At 35.6% G+C, this 20,209-nt stretch overlaps 1 long non-coding RNA gene across 1 annotated transcript; it reads left to right on the top strand.

Annotated features, from left to right (window-relative positions):
- Positions 1-347: 347 nt before the first annotated feature.
- On the top strand, positions 348-18,662 carry LOC110347187 (uncharacterized). The gene is made up of 3 exons (XR_002391632.2): positions 348-902; positions 13,791-14,037; positions 14,527-18,662. It is a non-coding gene; the product is annotated as an uncharacterized LOC110347187 (long non-coding RNA).
- The last annotated feature ends 1,547 nt before the right edge of the window (positions 18,663-20,209 follow it).

Below are 20,209 nucleotides of genomic sequence, written 5' to 3'. Positions count from 1 at the left end.
ATGACCGGCACTGCAGAGAGATGAAAGGAACAGTATTAAAATCTGTGAATACACCCAACTCTAGGAGGAATCTATACCAATGCATTAAACAAACGGCTACAAATCAAAAGACATCTAGGTGCTTAGAAGACAGAGAACTCATATTTACTTTGCTGTTCTTTTAATGGAACGTAGAGCATTTAAAGTAACATATGAAAAAACTTAAAGCTATTCTTGGTACCACACATAGAAGACTCTGTGTATATATGTGTGCGTGCACATTCATGTGTGTGTGTGTGTGTGTGTGTGTGTTTAAAGGGAGAGAAAGAGATTTAGAGATTTAAGTGAACTGTAATGACCATGTTAAACACCAGAGGAAGAGAAAAATCTCTGTTTACGCAAGAGAAAGCATCGGAGCTGAAAAAACTGACCAGAGTTTGACAGTGGAGATTGTTCTAGTGGATATTCAAGCCAAGAAGATCTGAGGAATCATGACTTGATCTGTGAATATTACGGTTCCGCACAGTGAACACGCGACAGCCCTATTTCCTGCAGCCTGAGCCTGCCCCTCTGCTGTGAGCCTCACGCCAGCAGCAGCTGAACCGCAAAGCTACCAGCTCCTCAGCCCGCGGTAGAAGCGGGTGATTTGCCTGTCCCAGGCTCTGGACCTTTCCAGCCACAGTGAGGAAAGCAAATGCTGCCTTCCTTGCACAACCCTCAGGGCTTTCTTGGCGTTTCCCTCCGCTTCACAGCAAACGTCGGCAAGGCAAGCAGATCTCGCATTTTGGGGACCAGGTGCCGCGCTGGGCACTGCAGCAATGGCTCGGGCCCTGACTGAGAAGTGTTCACCTCGGGTTTCACTGGAGCCAGAGTGGCTACAAGTGCTCTTTTCATGCTAAAGCCAGCAAGGATCGGGGTCCACGGTTTGTAAATACGTGTCTGTTTGTCTTGGAGTCCTTGGGATGTTAAAACAATAGGAAACTGTAGCAAAGACTGGCTATTAGCCGCTGAAATCACAGGCAAGAATTTGAAATGTGTGGTTCGCGGTGGTGGTTCATTTTGGTAAAACATGAGTAATATTTCTTCACCAAATATTTAGGTAAACCAAGATTGTTTACTTGACGGTGGGTTCTAAAAGCAGCGAGAACTAGGAGGTTTCTCTCACACATCTCTGCCTCATGCTTCCTGGTGCCTGATTGCCTAAGCGAAGAGAATCAATCTCCAGGTGAAAGGAACTGCAAATTTTGAGGTCGCTTTTACATTCTACCACAAGGAGCATTTCAATCTCTAAATGCTTTATAAATTAAAACATCCTCCGTCAAAAAAAAAACCACTCAACTCATAAATGTGATCACGTTTAGTTTCTTCCCACAGCTTTAATCCTGTGGTCTAAATAACCGTAATTTTGAAGGCCCATTCTGCTGAGAACATTTTCTCGGCCCAATTTAAATTTTCCTGCTTTATACCAAATTGCAAATGTACCATCTTCCACTCTTTTACTGTTTTAGTTACTGTCTTTAGAGCATTTGATATGCTTATATCTTATTGTGAATTCTACTTTATGAGGGCTGTCATTAGAAAATTGTTCTCTTCACAGTGTCATGTGCCCACTGGTGCCAGAAAATGTGACTTCTGGATTCTACTTAGGTCTTCTCCAAAGTTGTATGTCTGCCTTATAAAAATGCACAGCTCATATTACATGATTCATCATAATTATGGTTAATCATTTACAGTTTTGCCAACCAGGAAAAATACTTGTTCAGTCTCAAGCAGATTTACACCTGGTAAGATGAATAACAGATCAAATAATTAGGAACTTTGCTATCTATGTCTGCCTCTCTCTCTCTCTCTTTTTATACGTATATATAAATATATGTGCATATACTTATATATGTGTGCATATATATACTTAGAATATACTCTAGATCTCCCCTTTATCTTAATCTGTTTGCAATTTCAAGAAACAATGTCAAATATTCTCACATGGTTTTGTATGAACTATCACTTCAATTGACTATAATAATAATTGAATTTCATACATCTTTAAAAACTCTTAAGGCATTTCAAACCTATACCAGGAACAAAGATTCACATATATGAATATATGTGTATATATTCTTTTAAACTAATCTATTTATTTGTACTTACTAAAACCAGTCCTATAAAGTTAGAATTTTCATTAAAGATTTAATTAAGATCAAAACAATGAAGATATTTGATAGAATGTGGAATGGAAGTACAATTGACTTTTCAAAGTTTTGGCAGAGGCATTATAACCTGTGTTTCTTAGTATTCAAGAGATGCAGACCCCTGGGGAAAACACCTGTGAGTTTCCTGCAGTGCATAAATCCCAGGTTCTGAAACTCTGCAGGATATATCATTGCCGTAAATAAGAAAAAATTGGCAACAAATGAAAAATCCCACTGCACAATGAAACATTACCTGAGTGCTCTCTTTTTGTAAAGGAAACTGAGACAATGCCTAAGAATTGAGAAAAAGTGGCACTGATATCTTTGTCTTTAGGTAAGAAAGGCTACAGAGTTTAGGGACATTTTATCCTGCTTAACTAGAATGCAGGGCGAACTGATTTGAACAGAAACAGTCTCCACTGTGCATGAACTGTAAGGAAGAATTCCTATACACAGAGAACTCTGAGAGCTAATAGAGAAACTGTAATGAACCTGGGTCCTCCCGGTGTGGATATGAAATTGCATGACTAAATGTAATTACTGCTTACTAAAACCTAATGTAACTTTCTAACTCAAATTAAGTTTTTACAAAAATAAATTCAAAAAATGGAGAAATTTCAGACCCCCCCTAAAGAATGATCTAGGTACCATGATGCTAAAAGATTAAATTCCTAGACTCCTATAAATGTGATATGATGAAAATTGACTTTTACCTGTTTCTGTTCTTGCATTACTTTTGTTTCATTTTGTCATTATGGCTCCATTAGTCTTTTCTCTCTCTACATACTCCTCCACATGTCATTATTGTCTGTTTCTTTTAGCCTGGATACTGTAAAATTCTGTGTTGTTGTCACTGTAATTCACAAATCAGTTTTTAAAATTAGGGAACTTTCTAGCTCAAGTACAGAGATTTATGTGAGAAAATCTGAGTGTGTGTTTGTGTGCCTGTGTATGCCCTCTGATTCTACAAGTGGGAAGTTCCGTGCAGAGAATTACTTAATGTACTGTTCGGTTTGCTGCTTGCTAACCAATGCCAAGCCTGTCTTCTCTTACACCCTTACTGCACAGTATCTCCTATAGAAATAGTTTGGAGAAAAGAACATTTACAGAGCCTTCTAGCTTTGCTGTGGAAAAATAATACATGATGTATAGTACCTAGAAAATTCCTACATTACTTGCTGATTGGCCTCATCTTTCAAATATCATCCACCTGAGTTACCAATGTAACTCATTCTCCAACCAGAAACACTTTTCTGAGGCTTTGCTATTTAACAGTTTCAGATCCACTACATTTTGATTACATAAATAGCAAATATATATACACTCAACTTCTCAGAAGAATAAGAGCATTTTTAATTTCTTTTCTTTCTCATTAACTTTATTGGTACATTTTAGGTATACAGTACAGTTTCATTCATCATTGGGATCTTGTACCTTTACATGATGTATCTTGGTTCTTATTTTTTCCACATTTCCCTGCCCTCCCTTCACCCCCGCCACCATTCCCTCTTTACAAAGACTTTGTTTCCATTTTTTTCCTTTTCTCATATTTTTTCCTTTCCCTTCTTTCCTTTCCCCTACTCCTCCCATTTCCTCTCCCCTATAGACCTTTACTTCCTGTTTCATATTATCTATTATACATTTTGATTCTTATTTGCACTTTCAGTTTCTCACACTAGAGAAACTATTCAGTATTTACACATGTGTGTCCTGTTTATTTCACTGAAGAGTATGGCCTCAATGTGCATCCACTTAGCTATAAATGTCTCTAGTTTCTCATTCTTTATGGCTGAGTAGTACTCCATCTTATAAAAAAAAACCCACATCTTCTTTATCCAGTCTCCAGTTGATGGGCAATTGGGCTGTTTCCAAGCTTTAGCTATTACAAATTGTGCTGTTATAAACACAGGTGAGCATATATTGCTGTGGTATGATTCTTTTAATTCTTTGGGGAAGATACCCAGCAGGGGAATAGCTGGGTCAAGTGGGACCTCCAGTCCTAGTTCTTTGAGGTATTTCTGTACTGATTTTCACAGTGGCACCAGTCTGCACTCCCACCAGCAAAGTAGAAGGGTTCCTTTCTCCCACAACCCTATCAGCACTTGTTACTGGTTGATTTCATGTTAGCAGCCATTCTTTCTGGCCTGAGGTGGAATCTCAGTGTTGTTTTCATCTGCATCTCTCAAATGACCAGTGATGTTGAACATATTTTCATATGTTTATTTGCTGCTTGTACTTCTTTGTCTGAGAAATTTGACATTTTTGAGGAAAATAAAGGCTGATATCTTCGTGACTGAAGTTCTGCAAAGAGGTTACCACTGGGTTACACCCAGGAGATCCCAGGGGCTCTCTTGGCATCGGCTGGCAGCTGTCCTGGCATCTGTGCAAGTCTTTCATTCCTTAAGGGGTCTGGACATCAGGACACCACAGGTCATCCACAGAAGCAAAGCAACAGAAGAGGTGGTCAGTGAGGAGATTGGAGAGAACGGGAAATGTCTAGAATTAGATTTCAGCACAGTTCATTATCCCTCAACTCTACCATTATTCAGATTGCACCAATACTTTACATTTCTTTTCTGTGCCCACTTTCTTCATAAACTATCAGGTATGCACTACAGATCTTCAGATGTTTCCCAATATCCTCTCACCAGAGATGGCGAGCCCTTAGTTTCAATGCAAATACATATCTGTGCTATTTGTATGTTACTTGTCATTATTATTTAATTGCCTTTTCTTAACATTCCAACACCTCCACAAACATTTTCGCACTTAAAGTGCTTTCAAGGTCCTATCAAATTTTAAAAGAAAATCTGAAACACTGCTATGGAGACACACCGATAGTGAGAGGTTTAAGACCCAGATTTTAGATCTAGTGTATCTATGTTACAATCACAGATTTACTTCATGGAAGTTCTACAGCATGACCTTGAGAAAATTTCTTAACTTTTTGGGATGTTTATTTTCTTACCAATAATATGGAAATAGTAATAATACTCCATCGAGTTGTAGTAGGAATTAAAAGAATATTTTAGGACAGTGGCCCATAATAAGTGCTCCTGTGGTGTTTGTAATTATCACTAAATAGATAGTATACACCTCTATTGAAAGCTTAAGTTTGTGTGTAATCTCCAATTTTCTAGCTGAAGCTTCAGCTTATTTCACTAGTTGCAAAAATTAGCTTCTAGTGCTTCTGTTTGCAGCTGATAAACCTGACAAATGATGTAGACCTATGCATTACCCTTTCCAAATTTGCTAAATAAGCTACTATATTTAATTGGAATTTTAACTCTTGGAATTAAAATTCAACATTTTTCTTTATGAATACCTAGTCCTCACAGGGTAAATTTTCTAATGTTTCACATAATATTCTTGCTCTGAACTTTTTCAAGTGTTCTCATTATCATATAGAACCGAACTCCAATTGATCTATTTTAATATTTAAGTTTATTCAAAGTCATTTCTCACTGTCAATCTGTAGTTTCAAGTACCACTGTACACTTTCATTTAGCTTAAAAACTATTGCAAAATTGCTGCTTTTTTTTTCTAGTCATTTCTTTGCTGCTCTTCTGTTATTTTCTTCCCAACTCTCTTCTCATATATCTCCATGGCCCAAATTCTCTCTACTCTTCATAATAATCTAGATCTAGTAACTTTCCCCAGTAAGCCTCCCAGTCTTCTAATACTAAAAGTCATCACTTCCTCTAAAATCAGTAAATGAGTTAACATGTTTTAATGTAATTTTCACTTTGTACCTGACACTGTGCTAGTAATAATAATAAGCATGCCTGTTTTCTGTACTAAAGATGAATCTTCATAGCCCAATTCCCTCTAATAAAACTCTTAAATAATTAAATGGAGAGTAAATTAGAAGTGCAAAACTGCAGAACACACAAAGGGTTCTGGCAGCATCTAGCAAATGTCTGCTTGTGATTTTGCACTCTGCTCAGCTTTCTTGTGCTCAGCTTTGCCCTCTTGACCTGTGCCCACCTAACTTAACCAAATCCAACCTAAGCGCCCTGCTATTCTCAAGTGTGAGTGCAGGCTATGGAAAGTCTCAGTGCTCTGTGATGGATGGTTGATGGTTAATTGTATGTCCCCAATTGCCTGAGCCACAGGGTACTTGACTTTCAGTTAAGCAGTGTGGGGGGGGGGGGTAGGTATGGGAAGTGTTTCTGATGAGATTAACACAGACTCAATGGACTGAGCAGATTGAGCTTCCTCATGTGTGTGTGGGTCTCGTACAATTAGGAAAGGAAGAAAGGAAGAAAGCTCAGCCTTCCTGAGAGTAAAAGGGAATCCCCCATACCTGGCTGCCTTAAACTGGGGATCGGTCTTTCAACCTTTCCACTCAGACATTGGCTCTTCCTCACTTTTGAGCCTGACTCTGGTGACCATCGTCTGTCCTGCTTCTCAAGTCTAGAACTACACATCCATCGGTCAGCTTACTGATTGCGGACTTGTCCGCTTCCATGGCTGTCTGTCTGGAGAACATGAACACTGGGTCCTAGACATTATTTGCCTAAAAAAGGGAGGCTTGCATTTTTACCTGCTCTTCTGATTGCTGGAGGGAAATGTGTTCTATATTTACATTCTACTTTGCTCTTGCCTTGTTTTTCATAACAGTTTTAAGATTCCTGACACTTTGTCTTCAATAAAAAATAAAACTAGTTCCATGCAAAGAGTATTTAAATGTGTGTGGGTGGGTGTGCGCACATGCACACGTGAGGCAGGGAGAGAGAGAGGGAGAGATTCATTATACAAAACAGGTACAAGAGCACATATAGTTTTTTAAAAAATCATTAATACTGATCTAATATGGCCTGACACTTTTATTTCTTTTCCTTTTGAAGTATACCTACTTCCTGATTTCTCTTAGGTCTCTCTCTTAATAGCCTGTGGGCTTAACCCAGTTAATTAAGGATGAGTATCAGTTTCCCTAGTGATGTGATTCAGACCCTCCAATATGAAGCCCCGCATGTGGCCCCTTTCACAATAAGTTTGCTCTAGGTTGTCACAAACCCTGCCAAGCAATCATCAGTTTTTCCAGCACCGCTTGAGAAATTCAGTTTGATGAACAGCCTGTTTGTGTCATTATCATGTACTGCCCAAGAGAAATTTCATCAAGTCTCTTATGTGAAAAATGGGAATAATATAAAAGTAATGGTACCATAAAAGCAGAAAAAAAGGAGCAAGAATAAAAATTAGTTTTGAATAGTAAATTAATTTGGTATAAATTCCTCCTTTAAAAACTCATTAGTCTATGCAAATGAATAATTCTAAATTGTTTAATTTGAAATAAAAATGGCACCACTAATTTGCTAAAATACTTAAAGATATGAAAAATCTGACAATATGCTAACAGAAAAAATAAGTTAAAGGAAATATTACTCATTTAATATTAAATGATTCAAGTAAATTAACTTCTAAAATTGCATTTTATTTGGTGATGAGGGAAGTGAGATATCTATTATGTTTTAATAGAGACTTTCATAAAGCACCATATATTTTATCTCATATGTTCCCGAATGTGCCCTTATGGGATCACTTTTATTATGCCCATTTCAAAATGGCTTCTAAGAAGTTAAGTGATTTGGGGTCACAGAGTAATTTTCACAGGAACTTCACTTTTACATTTCTTTAAAAGATCATTAGCTCCCCCAGATGTAAGACAGATTAGACATGTGAAGAAGTGTCTGCTTACATTAGATGACCAATAAGCTATTTATTTGAAAAGAAAAGGGGATCTCTTTCAAACTATGTAAGAGGCAGTAGGCTGAAGAAGCATTAACACTTTTATTCCCTTTTTCCTTTCAGAAACATTAATTTTCAAGCTAGAAATAAATAGTAAGATAGCTATAAGGTTAAAACTTTGTATAAACAGAGCCAATTACTTCTTTGTCCTTAGTTCATTACGCCAATTTTGGGGCTAAATAGTACCAGCCCAAAATTCATATCCATCCAGAACTGCAGACATAATGTTTTTTGGAATCTTTTAAACTTAAGCAAGGTAACAATCACAAAGAGACCACATTAGATCAGACCTAGCTCTAAATCCAGTGATAGTGTCCTTATGAGAGACAGAAAACACTACAGGGTAACATGATGGAAAAGGCCGATGGGGAGGGGATGTGGCAGGGACCGGAGTTAGCTGCTAGTCAAGAAAGCTGGGAGCCACCATAAACCAGGAGTAATGAGCAAGCATTTTCTCCTAGTATCTTCAGAGAGGATGTGGCCCAGCTGAATTTGATTTCCAGCCTCCAGATCTGTAGGAATATAAATTCCTATTGATTTAAGTCACCTAATTTGTAGTCATTTCTTATGCCAGCCCTAGAAATTTCAGGAAAATAACAGCAAAATGTCATTAATAGAGTATACCTGGCCATAGCTTGCAATAATGTTTGCAAAGAGAAACAAAGTCTGATTAATGTCCAATGTACCTCTGAATTAAATATATACTAAAATGTCAACTCTAACGTCATATTCGGGAGAGACTGATGAAACAACAAAAGCAACAAACCATTATTGCATGGTCTCATTACCGGACAAAATTGCATGTATAATTTGTTATTTGCATTCAGAAACATATGTTGGCTTCTTTGATATCGCCTTAGAATAAGTCTCCCCATTTGCCGAGTATAAGAGTGCTTCCTAGCCTACCTTTTTAGTCTGATTTTGTAAAGAAAACAGACAGGAACCTTTACCCAGCCTCTGCCTCAGCCCAAATGAAAACCAGCCTCTAAAGGTGCCATGTAACTGACCTCAAGCAATCACAAAGAGAAACAATAACTACCTCAAACAATCGTAAAGAAAAGAAAGACTTGTTTTTCAGTTTTTCTTTTTCCCTTCAACAAAAATAAGTAAATATTGGAAGAGAATTGGAGGAAGCAGAGATACCACTAAATAAATGCAGCTTCCTTAAATTTTCCAAAAGGAAACTACGTGTGTGTGAGTTTCCCACAGGCTGGAGGAACCAGACCAAGTGTGTTTTGAAGTTATACTAACTTTAAATATATACAGTACTAATGAAATACTGAAGGTAGTTAAATGCTAATTAAGGACTGCACAATAGTTAGACCCTGCATTTAAATCCAAATTTCAGCATTTTGTCCAGTATTTCCCCTTTAGTCAACGTACTTCATTTTTTCCTTAAAGTTGTCGGCTTCATGAAAATAAATTACATGACCAAGTGTTGCCATTACTCAGTCAGTGGGAATGTCTGTATCTGAACAGGCAGAGAGAACAATACCATGCATTGTCTGTATTTAACAAATATTGCTGTTGGGATTTTTCAAATCTTTTAAAATAATACTTTAGTAATTAAGAAGGAGAATTAAAAAGTAGAAACACATACACATTGTCACCATTTAATGGTGACCTCTAAGACTTTGTAGTGCTAGCCAGTTGGTGACCTCTAAGACTTTGTAGTGCTAGCCAGTGTAATGAGTTAAGAAAGAAAAATACAAGGAGGAGGGAAAACATTATTTTTTGCAGGCCGTATAGTTGTTTGGTTGCAAATCATGTACATAAATGAAAACTGCTAAAAGTGAAACAAATAACAGGAAAATTAATAACATTCTAGGTGTTGAATTTTATCCTCCCTAAATGTATGAGTATGTTAAATGCTTGAGCCCCTGAACCTGTTAATGTGCCCTTACTGGAAAAGAGGATATTTGCAGACAAACTTAGTTCGGTAAACTTGAGCTGGAGCAGAACGGGCCCTTAAAACAGGAAGGTAGGAAGGACGCAGGGTGACAGGAGGCAGAAGTAACGCAGCTGCGGCCAGGGACAGCCTGAGTGCTGGGCACCGAGGGGGCCCAGAGAAACCAAGCGGACCCTCTGCAGGAGTTACCCCTGCATCCGAAAGGTGAGCTGGGAAGTCAGCGTCCTTAGTCTGATGAATGTCGTCCAGAAAGATTACGATGGACATCTCTCTGAATGATACAAAATCAGAAATGAGTCAGTAAAGAACACAGGATGCCTGGTAGTGTAGCCACTATTCAAAGTTATAAAATAACTAAATATAAATATAAAATAAAATAAATAATATATAATAATAAATAACGATAGAATAGAATAATATAAATATAAAATAAATCCTATGCAGTAAATAGTATAATTAAAGTAATAACAGTGATAAAGAAAAAACTGGTATATTTCAAATTATTATCACCTATCTAAAAAATTCTATAAACCAACCACAATATCAAATACGATATTAAAGCTAACAAGAGTCCAGAAAGTAGGCATCCAAGATTAATTTTCTCTCTTGCTCTCATCTCCCTATATATTATTGATTGTATTATTGTATTATTTCTACTACATATATAATGCTACCTCATATGTGTATATATATACATACATACTACTACTACATATATAATAATAATACATATATATAATTACTACTACTGCTAATTCTACTACATTCTACTACTACTACTAATTCTACTGCATATATAATATTAAATATAAAACATACTTTAATATATTATTATATTGATTTATTATTTCTTCAATAAGCCTAAAAGTCATTCAAATAAAAAGACCTAAATAACTATGAGGTATCATATTCCTCTGTATCATTATATAATATTGTAGAGATCTTAATTCTTCTCAGTTTAGCCTAAATAATAAATTAAATTTGAATAAAACTATTAATTGGATTTTGTTTTAATGGAAAAGTATAGTACAAAATTCATAGGGAAGAATAAATGAGAATAGTAAAAATGTTTTGAGGTGTTGAAGTTTTAAACAGATATTTTCTTTCTAATACTAGCTATAACAATATTTAAAAAGTAAATTTGGTTTAAAATGCAGGATTAAGATTTAAGATCTTTTGTTTTAACTTGCTTTGTTTGTTTTGTTTTGCAGCACTAAGGATTAAACCCCAGGCCTTCACACTGAGCTATATCTCCTGTCCTTTAAAAAGTATTTTAAAAAATTTTCACACAAGGTCTTGCTAAGTCACTAGGCTGGGCTTGAACTTTCAATTCTCCTGCTTCATCCTTCCAGAACTCTGGGATTAGTAGTGTGTGCTACCATACCCAGCTGTAAGTAGCAAATTTGCAGGAATGAAGAAATTAATCAAATAGTATGTTGTATACACAGAAATAGAGCTATGCTTATAGGAGAATATGGTATATATTAAATGACATTTGAATTGTAAGAAATTATGACATTTCAACTTTTAACAAATCATGACATTTCAAATCACAGACTATTAAAATAGAATTAATCAAATTGGCATTTAAAAACCATGGTTAGATTCCTATTTCATTTCACACCTTAAAAATTCTAAATATGTTGACTATTTAACTAGAAAGACAAATTATAAATACTTGCAATCATGAAGAAATGAAGAGCAATCTAGTTTCTTATTTAAAAAGTCAAAGTAGTTTAGTCACATTCTCGGTTTTTAGCTATTGGCACAGATGAGGCACAAACTAAAGGGTAAAGTCCCCGATAAGCAGTGAGAGGTACGAAGGTCCCCTGTCCATCTGTACCACGTACAGCCACGACCGTCCTCACAAGCTAACATGAAGAGCCAGTCAGACAACAAGAGCGTTTGGTACAATTTGTATAAAATATCATTGTATGAGCATACACATCCATGCAAATCTTTACAGATGGCACTGAAAGCAGTCACAGGAAAGCATTATTCTGGCACATTGAATTGTAGTGAGGGAGATAAAAGTGGAAACAATAGAAATTAGATAGATCTATTCATGTAAGATATTTCCTTTTTAAACATTATACATTCTCAAAATAATTAGCTTGCATGCTATTAACCTAAATTTTTCTGGATAATTTTTATTTCCCCTATTTTACAGTGACATATTTTCTTTTGTAAATAATCTTTGGTCAATTAACATAATGCTCATTGGATTAGATTTTTTAAAATTAATTTCATTGGTACATATGTACAGTATAATGACATTCATCATTGGAAATTTGCACCTTTACATAATCTCTCTTGGTTCTTATTTTTTCCCCCTTCCCCTGCCCTCCCTTTAACCCACCCCTCCATTCCTCCCTATTTACAAAGACTTTGTTTCAATTTTTCATTTTCTCATGTTAATTACATTAAGGTAGGGAATATAGCTCAGTGGTTCCGCCGTCTGCCCCACACAAGGACCAGAGTTCGATCCCCAGTACCAAAAAAAAAAAAATTTCATTGGATTAGATTTTGTTCTCTCTCTCTCTCTCTCTCTCTCACACACACACACACACACACACACACACACACACACCAGTTGACCCTGTCACATAAAATCTATAATAAAACTTGAAATACATTCATTAGTAAAATGTTTTATTATAATCTACTTCAGTAGTTAAAAGCTCTAAATATTGACTGCCTAGTCTATAATAAACAACGGAGTGATAGAAAATGACATGGAAATTATCTTCCAGAATATTTACTTAGGAATGAAACATTCCAATTCTATGCCAGTTACCTCCAGACACCAGAGATTTGAAACTACACGCAGCGTGGACTGGCCCGGTGTCACATTAAGGAACATGGGTTAGAAAGAGAGAAGCAGGTTGTCTTCACAGAAAACCTTCAAAGAACGACACTAGCAGAGTCCATTCATAAATACATAGACTTCTGTTTTGTCTTTCTGTCTATTTCTTACAAATTGCTCCTCATTTTTTTTAACCCTTATACCTTTCTCTTCTTTTTCAAAAAAAAAAAAAGAAAAAACTTGATAAGTATTCCTCTAATCCAGCCTTGTGCTTGTGGCGGTGTGGTTTCTACCTTCTCATTCCCTCTGCTAACTAATGCTGACCTGGTCCAAGTGAAGGAATTCTTAGCTCTCTTGCTTCTCCACTCAGTAGCCAGGGAAAGAAATCAAATCACTTTTTTTTTTAGAAGCCTCCCCTTTCGTTTTGGCCCTCTGATTTCTGAAATTCTTTCCGTGACTCATTTCGTCCCTATATAAAAATGTAGACTTCAAAATCCATAGATGTAACAACTATCCTAGTGAAGAAAAAGGAGATTATCCTGGTGACCAATTGCTCAAGTTTGAATGAGTTAGGTTCAAGTTTATGAATTAGTTTCATAAGCTGCAACTAATTAAAATGATCTTACCACAAAGTGATTAGTGAAATGAGCAAATCTCTTCACTCATGTTGATCATGACAACACTTTTTTGTATTTTCAGTCTGATCAGAGTATTAGCTGGTCAAACTAAAAATTATGATAGCTATAAGAAAGTATAAAACAAGGCCAGAGCAAAAAAGAAAAAGAAAATAAGCTAATCGTACTAACGCTATAGAAATTCCAGTATGCTAGTATTTATTCACTCTAATGCCTAAGTTTCATTATCTTGTATGTACAATGTGTTTAAATGAATATTTCATAGTCATATAGATATACAACTGTCATCCAAATTAAGATGCATTCAATTAATTTTGTAACCAGTATTGAATCTTTTAAGAAAAATTAAATTTCTGGCCTGTTTATTTGTTCTAATTAGCTTATTCATAATAAGAAAGCTTACAGCTCACTTGCCAGCTTGGCTTTCATAAGCTAAATGTAAAAGGAAGTATGAAGTTTAGTGAATGTCATGCACCAAGTATTTACCATTGTTTTACCCCAAATATTTCCTCTGTTTACAGGTCCTTTCAAAGTCTGGAACAAGAGACCATGGAGGTCCTGCTGGCCAAGGAGCGAACCCAAGTCTCAAAGGGTACACTGGGCCCAGGCCAGGGTTCCTTGCTGCTCTCTTCGAGTCAGTGCAGGGAACTGGACAGATCCAAACTGTACTGGTGAACAAATTGTAAATGGTAACCGGACTCCTCCATCCAAATACTCATTCTCACCTATACTTTTGAAAGACAAAGAAGCTGTCTTCTTTCTTTCCAAGTAAATATCTCTTCACTAAGAAGGTTTTGCTTTGTTCTACTTGTCAGTCAAACAGGGCTAAAGCATAAAAGGAGAGACTCTGACATGAAATTCATCTTCTTCTGTTTTGATTGACTTAAATGCACGTACTCCAAAATATTCCTTCACTGATAGTAAACCATTAGTAACAGTATATTCTGGGAATATTCTCCTAGCATAACTTAAAGCTTACAAGGGTCACCATTAGGAACCAAATTATACTTGGAATATTTTGACAGTGGAATAATCTTGAAACAGTTCAATTAAATGACATAATCATAGCTTTTGGAATTCTTCATTTTAAAATTTAAATTAAAAGTAATTTAATTTAAAGAAAAAATAATCCAACTTTCTATCCAGCCAATTTTTTTCTCACAAAAATTGCATGTTTTGTGGGGGTTTTTTGCAACATTTTTATGAGTGGCAGACTTTAACTGAATTTTAACTATGTCATAAAATGTTCTCATATAGTTTTGCAGGCAGCCTGCCTTCCACAGCTCTCTCCAGTCATGAGCTCCAACACAGAGGAATGATATGATGGGAAGAGAGGTCCCTGTCCACCCTGTCCACCAATCTTGTCACTAACCAACTGGGCGACTGAGTCTCCATCATTCCATCTGTGACAAGACTAAAACCGAACGCTTCATCTTTCCAAATCAGTGACGAACAAATATTAACAGTCTTTTATAAACTGTGATTTCTGTATATCAAGATAGACAAAATGTAGTTATAGTCCTCTGAGTTCCTTAGGAAATTAGTATTCAGGTCATCAATAATTAACACTTTGGTACACCATAGATATCTGCATTAAAAATAAATTATAAACTACATGAGTGCTTAACCAGTGAAGAATAATATCATAAATATTGTGCCTGATTTGACCAGTAGAAATGGAGTAGATGATTTTTTTATATATTTTGAGAAAAATTTGTGACACATTTAAATTATACTATTTTTTGAGGTAGCTGTAATTTTTAAACTGGTTTTGTCAAAAATAAATACAGAAGGAAGCCCAGGGCCTCTTGGCTCATGTCTATAATCTTAACACTCAAAGGCTGAGGCAGGAGGACTATGTGAGTTTAAGGCCAGCCTGGACTATATACTTAAAAACTGCCTCAAAATAACCACCAAAAATTAAAAATAAAAATGAATAAATAAGGAAATTAAAGCCACTGATTCCTGTCTGGGAACAGTGTTTTGATTGCAATTCTTTTGCATTCCTGCATGGCAGCTTGCAGCTGAAATCCCAGCAGTCTGGGACTGCAAGCCAGGAGGATCCCAAGTTTGAGCCCAGCCTGGGCAATTTAAACCACTTAGCAAACCTTATCGCAAAATGAACCTAAGAAACGTGGTTACTTGTGGGAAGATTGGAGAACTGACCAAAATGGGAAGGGTCTGTGGGAAGCTCCGGAGAGTTATGTAGTGGGAAATTTGGAAAATGACACATAGCTAAAAGTCAACCTGGATGCATTGCCTTAACTGCCACAGTGATAACAGGTGACACTTTCAACATTCACTGAATCAGAAGAGAGGAGGAAAAAATTGCTTTTTAAGCTCTAAAATGTGATGTTCTGAGGAAAGATTGGAGATATGTGATTCCTGCTGGAATGATAGGAGAGACTAGAAATAGAGCTGCATACTAATATATGTCCATAAAACAATCGAAATCCAATTGTTAGTTTCTGTTCTCAGATCTAACATATGTGGTACAATTTAGGTCAATTGCTTAAGACATTTGTTTAGGCCAACCAAATTGAGTTTTGAGTTTAAAATCTTTATCATCATCCAAATGAATTCATTTGTGTCTTTTGCTCCCATAACCAATGAGAAAGCACTTTGTAATGTATTTTAGCAATATATGAATGTAAGAAATGGATGTTGTAAGACTGAAAAACGTTTGCCAGTAAAAATATATTTTACGTGCTTACAATTTTTGGACATTTGGAAAGTAATTTCTTTCTACCTAATATTATTTGAGAAAATGAGGAGTTCAACTGTGTACGTGGCACTGGTGTATGCTATCTTAGTGACAGAAAGTACCACAGAATGAACTGTCAAGATGCTAAAATACAGGACAGATCAATATTAAGGAGTTCAGACAAGCATTGGATTTTGATCACAGAAATTTGTTCTAGTTGAGATATCCCAGAAAGAAAAATAAAATAAACAAGCAAGAATACATGCTGGTATGAGTAAATGGGTCACCAAGTTTTGCAATTGTCTGCCTTTAGAGTCAGGGAATGTGTTTTTTCTAACTTGGAAATTTGATTCTAACAATGTTGTTTAGACTGCTCTCTATTCAGAAATTTACTGGATTTTTTGAAGCTGAAAATAGATTTCAAAAATATTTACATCTGTACTTTCCAAATTACCTTTAATCTTACTGATGCTCTTAGTTTACTGAAACAGTGTTCTCATGGCACTGTGGTGTCATTTAGCAATTAAAGAAATACTGTTAGGAACTTAATACAAGGGCTGGAAACTCCCTTCACTGTCCCCTTTGGTACTGCAGTTCTACATCAGAAGTATATTTGTTTGCCTCCATGTCTATAGTTCCAGTAACTTCAGAAAAAGCCGAGGACCACGTGCCTTAGTACCTTATCAAGTACTCTCAGGACATAGAAAGGAGCAAACTCACTTTCTGGTTGTTTGGGGATTACTCTTCTCCCAATTTGTTCCTGATATTTCTCATAAGCCACGAGAGCACATAATCGAATTAGTTTCTTGGTGGTGACGTGAAAAATGGTCACTGCACTCATCTTAACTCCATAAGGATAAAGGTCAAGCTAACTCTTAGTAAAATAATTCCTGAGTTTCACTGATGTAAGGGATTCCAGAGGTTGACATTTAAATGTCACTTTCTCTGAATTAATCCATTGACCCAGTGCTAAAATTTCATACTCAAGTTCAATAATTTGGGAACAGTATAAAAATAAAAAAGTTAATTTCTGGTTAAAGAGAAAAGGAAAACACTTAACAAATATCAAAACCTACTCATGAGTCAATTGGAAAAAAAATAAATTTATACAAGGCTCTTCCTATTAAGTTTTGAGCTTATATCTCTGAACAAAAATATTATCAATGTAGTTTTCATTCATTGTAGTTCTTTACTATTTTGCTTTCATTTCATCTTATTAAATTTTCATTAGAATATAGTCTTTGAGAGAATACATATCAATTTTTTGTTGTCATCAAACAATTTTCTTATATTGCTGGGTTTTTAACAGCTAAAGAACATTAGAAGCATACATGGATAATATACTCCATGTAAATAAATAAAATCAATTTAAATTTAACATATAACTCATATTATATTTTTAAATGATTTCTAAAGCCAAATGATTTGTATGAAGTTTCAATCATCAACTTGTTTTAAGATATATATTTTGATTAATTGTTTTGCTCATTTTTAAGATCCAACTTGGTGTCCATTGGGATCCTATAAAATATAATGTGCTATTTACAACAGATCATTAAAGATGAAATAGTGGGCATCTGTTCTTCCTGAACAACCTTAGCAACAACAACAGTAATATTCTGGGCAGACGATAGATGTGAAGTAAAATTTACAATTCACAGGTGTCAGTTTTATAGAGTATTTCTAGTCTGCATTATTTTGCAATTTTATTAATTCTATGGTTATGGCTTGAATGTATTTCATCACCAAACTGTGCCATTTTACCAGTACTAAGTGTTGAGTCTTTGAGAGATCCGGCCTTGAGCACTTCTTCCTCTCTGATTGGGAGACTGGTGGTGTTATGAAAGGGTGAACCCTCCCAGTGTTCTCCTGCCCTCTACAATGAGGCTCAGTATGGTAAGAGGGCGCCTTGACTGTGGACTCTGCAGCCTCTGGAGCCTGAAGTCAGTAAATCTCTGTTCATTCTCAATTAATCGTGGTCAGGCCTTCCGTGATAGCAGTGCAAAACAGACCAACACATCTATTAGGGAAAAAAGGGAGGAAAAACCTTCACATTGTTATAAACTTGAAAAGATTAATTATGAAATGGCTCTTACCATCTAAAACTTACATAATCAAGGACAGCTAAAAATTATCCCGAGTATTTGCAAAGTATATAAATTTTAAGCAGCTGTGCCACGGTTCAGGAAAGAGTACATAATTCAGTAAAATGATTTTTGAATTCTTGACCCAGGAATTGTTCGGTCTACTGGCCTAGATCCATAGGATTATATTATTTCTTCTAATGCAATTGCCTACTTGCAAAAGTTGGATGTCTGTTCACATTACCAAGTTTGCTGAGTGTATTATAGACTTCACAGATCTCTCATGATATACAGTGAAACTAATCAAGGACCAATATCAACACTTCTTTCCAACTTGAAGATAAATCTCTACTTTTAAATGGATTCATTTCCAAATAAAAATGACCTGTACTTATAGAAGCTTTGTTTGCATTTTATCTTTCTTCCCCCTCTCATTTTGCTTTTCCCTCCCTTCTTTTGGAGGGGAGAAGGGTTGAAGGGAGGGAAGAGTAATGGGAAAAAATAAGAATCAAGATATATCATGTATTGGTACAAATTCCCTGTGATGAATGTGATCACTGTATGTATTGAAATTGTACCAATAAAGCCAATTAATTAATATAACCTGTGCTGCCACTTGACACTTGAGTGAAATTTGTCAAAAGCATTCCTATAATTATTGAAGTTGTAATCAAACCTGAATAATTCAACTTACTTACCTTTTACTTCACATGTTTATAATACTTCACAAATAATCAAACAAAGTTTTTTCTGAATTATTGCTAAGTCAATTAATGGATGGCTTGATCAAAAGTTCTATTTTAAAAATGTTTGAATGAGTAGTATGGACTGAAGAACAAATTACTAAAGCATAGAAGCTACTAAAGCATAGGATGTGCATTACTCTATCAGATATTACTGCTCACTCTTATATATTCAAATTAAACATAAAAAACTGAAAGAAGTGTGTATTTTCATCCTTAGAACACATGGACAAAAAAGAGTAGAGAGGACAAGAGTTTTCTTTTTTAGATGATTGTGTAAATAGCAATTGTATTTCAACCCATGTTCAAATTAAGACTTTCCCAAACATTATGGCTAGAAAGAATATGAAGGTAGAGATGCAGTCATGAGAGAGAAAAAAAATCACCATAATCCTTTAGCAGTGTCTGTCTTGAAAATAAGATGGTGAAATAGAAGCATGCAGTGTAAGTATTTCATACCTATTTTACACAGTTACTTGCCAAAGGAATCGGGAGGAATTACAGATGTTGTACCCTTTTCTAGGTTTTATATGAACATTCCAGCTAATCAAAGGAATTATGTTGACTAAAATGCATGCAACTGTAGAAATTATAAAAAGCAGTGAAATTAGGAAACTAATATCTCAAGTATGGAAAAGAGGAAACACACATCCGTGGTTAATGTTTGCCATAGAAAAAGTTTCTTTTTCCTTTCATACTTCTTGTGTCTTTTAACCTTGTTTTTTCTCACTCTGTATTTTTAGAAAGACATAGATTAAATTAGTTGCTTACAATACCTGGAGCGGTGCCAAACGTTGGATCCCAGAATGAGAATTTGGAGTTAGGTCACTTTTAGTTCAATAGTCAATGAGGATTTCATTTCTGCTGTGAAGTAGAGGTAATGACCCCTGATGTGCATTAGCATTAAAGTTACTAATGTTCTAATTTATGGTGGGATGAGGTGTCCATGTAATATGAAGTGGTAGAGCATATAATACAGTAACTTTGAAATATAAATAGTATAGGAACAATGATAATTTAAGTTTTTGTTTGTTTATTTTTTCCATTAAGTTTATTGGTACATTTTAGTTATACAATACATTTACATTCATCATTGGGATCTTGTACCTTTACATGATGTATCTTGGTTCTTGCTTTTTCCCCATTCCCCTGCCCTCCCTTCAACCCCTCCACCCTTTCCTATTTACAATGACTTTGTTTACATTTTTTCTTTTCTCATATTTTTTCTTTTCCCTTCTTTCTTTTCCCCTACACTTCCCACTTCCCCTACTCCTTTAGACATTGGTTCAAATTGTATAATTGAAAATGTTTGCTGATTTTTTGAGCCAGAGTCTCGCTATGTAATTCAGGCTGGTCTTAAATTCACTACATAGCCCAGACTGGCCCCCAACTCTCAGTGATCCTCCTGC

Source organism: Heterocephalus glaber, unplaced genomic scaffold, assembly GCF_053883595.1.
Source record: "Heterocephalus glaber isolate CG9 unplaced genomic scaffold, H.glaber_assembly_v1.0 deba00001058, whole genome shotgun sequence".
NCBI lineage: Eukaryota > Metazoa > Chordata > Mammalia > Rodentia > Bathyergidae > Heterocephalus > Heterocephalus glaber.
Note: the sequence above shows the minus strand (reverse complement) of the source record. Positions and strands in the feature narration are given on the sequence as shown.